We start from the raw sequence: 9,422 nt of genomic DNA, 5'->3' as shown, positions 1-9,422 counted from the left end.
GTACACCTCCTTGTCTTAATTGACAGTATATGTAATTAATTGCACTGAATTTCTCGTTGCCTAAATTGACAGTATATATTTCGTCCATATACATTCAAATGCCTCAAATGGTCTCTTACGTCGCCCAAGACGCGCGTTCACGCGCTCTCGTGTCTTCGGTCGATACTCACACGCGAGCACTTTATTGGGCAGCGCGGGAATGACAAATGCACGTGTATGCAGACGGTATACACGCGTCGTACCATCGCCGGGCGGCCTCATACGAGCTCGACCGCCGTCGAGCGATCGAACCGACCGACCGACCAACGAACCAACCAACCAACTAACCAACCAGTCGAGCAACCAACCAACGGGCTTTATTATTACACGGTGGCAGCGTGCAATTCGCGCGGGCCGGCTTAACGTCCGTAAAGCACGTAGGCATTATCGCGCGAACGAGGGGTTCCTTTAATATTTCGATCAGCGCGCGCTCGCGAGTTATTATCCTCGCAAATCCCGCGCGGCAGGCCAACCTGGCCGGTGTTCGCGCATGAAGACATTACACGAAAGCGCCGAACCCGCGAGACGCCTCGCGAAACTCCCGTAATTATCGCGGGAGGCCGGGCGAGAGTCACGCGCGTGACAGAAGCGATCGTTGCCGTGTTAATTCCGTCGAATTTCTTTCCGACGCCACCGATTGTCGGCGCGTCGAGCTTGCGAGTGCACTCAAACTCGTGAAGAATATTCAACGGCGGGAGGGGGGTTACTTTGTGCTCACATTTAGGAGTAGCACCGCAACGTAATATTACTTTTATCTTTATAACTGTACATTTTATCTTTACAACTGATATAAAATTTTTATCTTTACAACTGATATAAAAAGCACTTTTTAACTTAAATGATTATAATTCCATTTCATATTGTAATCAATCATTGTTTATATCACGGTTCTTCCCTTTTCTATCAAGTACACGGAGAAACATATAGTTGGCTTACATAGAGATCTGGTTATACCAGATTCAATGTTAAATTACAACATTAAGTCCACAGGACTTTCCGTGCAGCAAAACTAGCAGATATGTCTATCTTAATATGTAGTAGTAATATATTAATATGTAGTGTAATATATAAATTATATATGTATAATAAGTAAATAATAACAGTAATTTATTTTATTATTAAATATTTGATATCAAGTACTTATTATATACTTTCATTACATGTATTAGCATAATGTGTTAATTTCACAGATATATTCTTTTATATCTAAGTAAAATATTTTTATATTAAAATTTTCTTAGTTAGTTCTTTAAATTCTTATTGTTATAATTCCAATATTTTCAGAACATCGTGTTTTATTCTGCGATTATCGCGTACATACACAAAATGATATTCTACCTAATATTTTACGTTATAAAAGGAGCTTAATGTTGCAAGGGTTAATTTTTACTTTCACGAAGAAAACTATTATGTTTTCTACATCCACATTCTCTATGAGAATGTAAGAAACAAAATTTGTGACTTCAAATTAAATAGATATTGCATTAAAATTTGTATACATCCCCATTTATACAGTTTTCTTGCGATACGTAATGTTCAGTTAGTATATTCTCATGTATAATTGCCTCAACCGAACGAATATTGTTTCTCTGTAGTGGTGTGCAGAACAAAAATACTAAGGTTAAAATATCTATAGATATAGTTACATTCTACAGTACTGAGAGTATTATTCAAATACAAGCAGCAAAAAGAAGGTCAGTGCACTAAAGTAGTAAGATTACTACACTATACTACACTATAGGCCATGGGCGAAAAATAATATTAATATTCTATTATGAGAACCATCTTCAGAAATGTGATATATAATTTCTTCTCTATATCCAATAGTTTTCTCTCATCTTTATATTAATTTCCTTTAAGGCTCTGCTATCTCGCCGCAGAGTCTGAATTGATGGTGGCGCCTAGCAGTGTTGAAAACACGAAATAACTGTAACAGCGTAGCTGACACTAGGCCTCTCCTGACACCTCAAGCGTCTTCTACAATGGCAGTAGGAGTAGTAGTAAAAAATAAGCAGTATGCAAATTGATCAATTCTATTCTCACGTTTCAAAAATAATCGATTGTGATTGGTTTATTTACTTACTGCTTATTTCTTACTACTACTCCTACTGCCATTGTAGAAGACGCTTCAGAGTTTCTTGCGTTTCGACGCGTTATTTTTCAGTTTCTCCGTGAAGTGTGTATATTATCATGATCCTCACAGCCGTAAAAGGTGTAGCAAACTTTGTGATACTGGTGATACATTGTGAAAATCGAGAAATTGAATGTGTTCGTATATGCTGATATCTCAGCTGTCACAAATCACCGTGACAGCTGAAAAATGTAGCATTATTTCAGGGGATTATTTTACAATGCTACGTGATATATCAGCCAGATATCTGAGTTTGCTGTACTTTTTACAGGTTTCAGGATTAGAAAAATATTTGGTTCTTCAGAGAAAAGTAAAAAATAAAAAGCAATAAAACGCAAGGAACTTTCGATATCATTGTATTCGATGTCATTTCTCGCTTCTGATGTCATCAAACCAATATGGCAGCCTGAGAAATAGCAGAGCCTGAAGGATTTATATCTATAAAAGTTCAACTTTATCTTTCTTCTCTCACATACAAAGCAATCGACTTATTTTAGCCACTATGGAAGGTTAGGCGAACCAAACGGTGAAGTGTAAACGGTGATGATGGTTTTTATAAATTTACGAAATAATAATAATATTTCACGGTGTATGGGCCATAATTTCCTAGTCATTATGTGTGTATGAGCGGTACATATCGTTACCCTTACCACTGTTAAATCGATCCATTCCTCTTCCGAACGTATTGACTGTAAATTTTTAATTAAACTAATAACCAGTACCTATATATTATTAATTTTCGCAATATATTACCAATGAAACGGTCGTAATGGAAATTAACGTATCTATATGTAATTTATTTTGAATACGATCCTTGCACATAGAAAAAAATCGAATAAAACAAATTAAGTTTTAAGATGGAACAAATTTTGTTACACAAACTGCAATCGAGGCAAATTGAATAAACATTGAGTCTGATTTACACATTGACGTCTACACATTCTCTCAATTTTTTGAGGTGAAATTTCACTTGGAAAACATACAACACACACATCATCAACATACACATACACACACAAACAATAATGTCAGAATGAAGATGCAGCCGCATAAACTATAATAGAAGTAATAACGTACATTCGTCGACAGCCACATTGAGAGAAGTGCATGAGAGTTTTGCATTAATCTGAGATCAGGTGTCGATGAAAATCATGTGAAAATCAACGATTGATTTGAAACTTCTAAAACTTCACAATATTTGGAAAATATACAAATGCCGATCACAACAATCAATTTAAAACTTCTAAAACTTCACGATATTTAAAAAATATATACATGATGACTAACTTTATTATCATTATCCAGTTTATATCATACTCAGATTGAATCAATATAACAATATATTGTTGCCAGTGGCGTAGCCAGAAAAAAGTTTCAGGGGGGCTGCACTTTTTATTTTTGACAAGCAAAAAAAAGATCATTCGAAAAAATTTTTCTCACAGCGTAACCCAGAAAATTAATTTCGGGGGGGGGGGCTGCAGCCCCCTCAGCTTCCCCCTGGCTACGCCACTGATTGTTGCCCTCGCTCACGCGCTCGCGTTCGGGAGTAGGAAATAAAGAACTTGTTTTAGTAAAAGTAACTAAGCGTTTAATCAAACTACAGGTTCTCAGCTATATACAGTGCTAATAAGCATAATCTCAAAAAATTTCGTGGCCCGAATTGCCACACGTCAGCCTGGCTTGAAGGCGCGAAGTCGTGTGCGACTCCTTATTTTCTCTCGTTTATCCATCGTCAATCGTCATCGTTAATTTATGTTACATATAAATGAATATCATACTTTCATTTTTTGAACAGCATTTTTTATGGCAAGTACTTGTATGTGTAGACCTATTTTCCATTACGTATCATCTGTATAACAAAAAATTGCTGACAAAGTTCTTTGTTTCTAATTGTTTTTTGTCTTGTTTTGTAATACAACAGACATTTTGAATCTTACGTGAAGTGGTTAAAATATTGACCATAAAAATCTAATACTTCCCCTTAATGGGCTGTGATCGATTTTTTGCTAAGCAATAATCATAATAATAATAAGTATTATAAGGTTTCAAGGGGGACGAATTCAACTGTCTAGGACTCGCTAGGACTCGACATCTCGTCCTCATCAAAAGACTCTCGAATCATTTTGAACTTGCTTTTTACATAAACAAGAAATTAAAACAACATGAACATTTTGCTGAATGTATTAAGGCAGTTAATTCGCCACCGCATATAATGCAGAAATCGAATTCGTTGAACTCAGTTCGACTCATCTCTTATGCATAAGACGAAGTATGTGGGTAGATTTCCGTAGGAAATGCGAATCTATCGCGTTACGTGCAAAATCGTTCGAGTCCTTACACGCCATTTTCGTCGATCGCTTAACGCCTATTCCGAGTATTTCGGTATCTGGCGATAAGTCTTATCGAAGGTGAGGCGTTCACGCGACGGAATATGAAAAGTGGGAGGTTGTCTAGAAGAGAGGAGGGAATGGAATATCCAATGTCGCGAATACCGCCCCGAGCGATAAATCATTTCTCTCCGGGCCAGTGGCGTCGCGATGTCAGCGACGGCATTCGCGGATATGCGACCGCTTAACCCTTTCGGAACGGACGTTCTTCTTTTCATCGATAGACGTGACGGCGATAAAACCCATCGAAATCAAATAATGTTACGAATTGTTATGGACTGCGCGTGTTTAAGCATTTAATCATACTTCAATCACTTGTACTCTTTTATTAAAATATTCGTATGAAAATTTAAACTTAGCATGAACACAAAAAAATTATTTGCACTAATCTGTTATATTTATGTAAAAAAATTACAAAAATGTTAATTTATGTTACATATAAATGAATATCATACTTTCATTTTTTGAACAGCATTTTTTATGGCAAGTACTTGTATGTGTAGACCTATTTTCCATTACGTATCATCTGTATAACAAAAAATTGCTGACAAAGTTCTTTGTTTCTAATTGTTTTTTGTCTTGTTTTGTAATACAACAGACATTTTGAATCTTACGTGAAGTGGTTAAAATATTGACCATAAAAATCTAATACTTCCCCTTAATGGGTTGTGATCGATTTTTTGCTAAGCAATAATCATAATAATAATAAGTATTATAAGATTTCTTATATTTTACACATTTTCTTATCATGTAGTTAGGTATGTTATATAAACTTGTAATATATATTAAAGTCACTATCTTTAAAAAAAAGTCTTTAAAGGATTAAACGCTACAGTGCGGGCGACATAATAATGTTTTATTAATAATAATAAAACAATGTTTTCGATTATAATAAATTGTGTTTTATTACTAAAAAATGTTTTCTATTTATAATAATAAATCGTGTTTTATTAATAAGAAACAACGTTTTACTAATAATTATATATTTACAAACGAAATGTTTCGATGCAAACGGTCGTTATTAGTCATTCACGAACAATTCAATTCTGCGAGAATTTTTATTTTTACTTTTTCTTTTCTTTTTTTAAACTCATCACTGAGAGTTTTATGATTTACAAGAAGATTTTGTGTTTTACTAAATATGTAAGTATTTGTCGTTTAAAGCGTTATTATTAATAAAATATCTTGTTTTGCTTGAATACCTACATGTAAGCTCGTTTAATCCATAGTTCTATATTTAATTTTAATCAACAGACTATAAATTCTTCTTATTAGAGTTTAGGCCAGTCAAAAAGTTGGTTTCGATTTTTAAGCTAAATTTGATTTTGTTACATTAAATAGAATCAAATTATTTATCAACCAAAATAATCACTGCCGTTGTTTATATTCCTTTACCAACGTTTAGAATCATTTGTATATCTCTACACTGAAAGAAGGATGTCGTAACAAATATTCAAATTTGGTAAGTGTCACTAAATCATTTAGATAAATAGTGCAGACTAAACGTACTGTGATAATTGGGAAATAATTATATTATATAAAGTGTAAATATATAGTTTTTTGAACCAAGATTTAGTTGCTTGAACTATACATTTAGTTCTCTACACGTAAGTAGAGTTTGGAAATTAAATAGCAAATACTTTAATAGTAGAGAATGTGATAACTATTATCAATATGTGTAGTAGCAGAACATTTTAAAATAACTATTATCAAGCCTCTAATTGAAAAGGAAACATTTTTAGATTATTTTTTATTTTACTTAAAAAAACTTTATCGTTCTATTTAAACTATTTTAAGAAATCTGATATTTCATTTCTTTTTGTATTACTGACGATATGTGAGATGAAAAGAATCGTTAATAATCGTTCTAAATACGTGAAATTCTCTCTGTGGTTTCTTTTAATCTTATAATAGTTATCCATCTTTTTCCTACACACGTTTAACCGTTGTTTGCGATATCAATAATCGAATAGGAACTAATTAGTTTTACAAACTTTGATGATATCTTTATACTCATACAATAGATACTTACAACTTTCAAGAAATGTGATAATGCCATACTTATTAGCAAATATTGAGAACAACGCAATACCAATCGATATGCGACGATATCATCTATCAATAGGTGATAAATATACAAATAGATATAGTTAATAGACACTAAATATGATAGACACCAAATTGATTACCTTAATAAGATAAATATTAATAGTTACTCAATATTTCGTAAATTGAAATTGAATGAGATTTCATAATACTTATTAAATGTCTCATAATAGACATCAAATATTTGGTAACAAATGATAAATATTTGGTAACTGTTATTAAATCTTTTAAACCATTTTACTGTGAATAAAGAAGTCCTTCATAATTCAAGTTTACTAAGTATTTGGCAATTATTATTACATATTATATAGATAATAGTTGCCAAATATTCACTTAAAATCTATAATTAAATGCATTTCAAAACATAAATGTTACAATGTTAGTCTTTTTCCATATCATACAGGATGTTTACCGTCGATAAAGGTCTAATATCATAAAGGATGTTTACCGTCGATAAAGGTCGATAAAGAAACTAACAAAACAAACTGAAATTGTTGACTAAACTAAGATTAGTCATCCAAATTTTTAATACCCGAATCATCAATGTATTTTATCACCAATGTATTTTATCTCCGAAAGATAACATTTGATACAAAGACGCACCGCCTCTTTCCGAAAGGATGAAAATGCACCCTTGATTCCGAGGCATAAATTTGACGGGCGATAATATTTTGTCAAAAGATTAATCTTAAAAGCAACTGGAGATCCGTGACGCGAATCAAATCGCAGTCGCCGCGATCGATTTCGTGGCTCTCGCGCCGCGAAACCGGTTTCGGCCTCGCGATCCATTCACGTCAAATACACGTACGGTAGGAATAAACGGGGAATCCTAATTATCCAATAAGAGGGAGCACCCGCACTCTCTCACCTGTCGTCCGTGTAACGAGTTTGGAAGGTCAAAAATCGCACTTGTGCCTCGGGCAGTCGGTGTACACGAGGCGACCAGACAAAGAAATCTTGCTGCGAGAAGAAACAAATACACTGAAAAAAAATTTAGTAACAACTATCAAGCCTGGATTATAGTTATTAGATGGTAAAATAGTTTCAACTAAAAATATGTAGATAAATATAATCAAGCATAATTTGGTGAATATCAACAAATAACTTTAACAACGCTTAATATTTGATGTCAAAGCTTGGCATCTGTTGTTAAAATTTGGCGATTATTACTAATTTACTTGTTATGTATCATAAAATAATTCGTAAAATAAAATATATTATTTAGCAATACTTATCACGTGATAAGTAAACATGAAAAATGTAACGAAATATTTGAATAAGAATCAAATTATTAGTAATTATTATTAATTTTATTAATTACTAAATTAGTAAATAATTATTAGATAAGTTTTATTATAATTTTTAAATAATTATTATTAGTTGGTATTATTTAGTAAGTCACTTAATTAGTTCAACTAAATAAAGATTTTACTAATTATTTCATTTTACTGGACGGTTGGTAACTATTACCAAATTTTGATACTAATTATATCAAATATAACACTGAAACGCTCAATGAAACGCATTAGTTAATTATTACAAAACCATTTCAGTGTAAACTAGAGTATCGTTGATATTTTTCTTCTCACCAGTAGCAAACAGCCTCTTTGTCCAGCCGCTCGAAAAGCGCCTATCACTTCGCTTACACGCGAAACGAATCGAAATTACGATTCAGTAATTGACTCTCAGCCGAGTCGAAATTTTGCTCCTATTTTCAATCCAAACATTCCAACGTTTACAGATTCGATAGAATTACGGTAGATAGATTTAATTAATGAATGGGAATAGAGCGCTAAATTTTACGTCTCAAATAAGTGATAAAAATAGTTTTCTACTTAGAATTTTGAAAACAAAATGAAAGTTTAAACTCAAGAGGAATTTAACAACTTTAAACGAAAAACTATAGGTTAAACATTTTCTATTTGATGCATCATATACATGTAGTTTCCTCAATTTCTTTCACTAACCTATTTCTTTTTGTCTAAAGATACTATTCCTATACTCGAAAAAATGATACGAAAAATGGTTTTTTGTATTAAAAAAAGAAATAAGATATATTTGTTCTTCATATACACAATATCCTAATTTATGATATTATATGGTAATACTTACAATCTAGACGAAAAAATATAATGTAGATTGGTCAAATAGAGTCAAACGAAGTTGATTCGATTGCTCTAAATGATGGAATAAATTAAATTAAATTTTAAATATCGAAAATCGAAATTTAAATTAAGAAATTTCGATCTGTGTTGTTTAATTTTTAATTTCCAATTTCAAATATCAAATTTCTAATATCAAATGAAGAATTCCAAATGGAAATTTTCCTTAGTATAGCGTCGAATCTCGTTACGCAGAATCGAAATAAGTCGATAATTATACATAAACAAATCATAAGTCAAATCTTAATATATCACAATAAAAGTCTTCATATAGAACCGTTTCATAAGATATTTATTTCAAAAAGGTCGAGATAACTGAATAGTGCATGTTCCATACATAGCTGTTGATGCAATGCATACTTCGTTTATGTGCACATAGAACTCATCAAATCAGACGAAAAAAATCCGCACGTTAGCATGATAATTATAGAAAATTAATTTTTAAAAATATTAATTCAAGAAAATTAATGAATAAGCATGAGTAATGCGGTGAAATGAACTCTTCAGTCAGAGTCTTATCCAGAATGTCTGAATCTGTTGACAAACTCTTAACCCTTTAGCTACCAACGGGACATATAATTCTTCCCCCCCCCCCCC

This window comes from Odontomachus brunneus, unplaced genomic scaffold, assembly GCF_010583005.1.
Source record: "Odontomachus brunneus isolate Ranch 3 - 2012 unplaced genomic scaffold, Obru_v1 Obru_scaffold_071, whole genome shotgun sequence".
NCBI lineage: Eukaryota > Metazoa > Arthropoda > Insecta > Hymenoptera > Formicidae > Odontomachus > Odontomachus brunneus.
Note: the sequence above shows the minus strand (reverse complement) of the source record.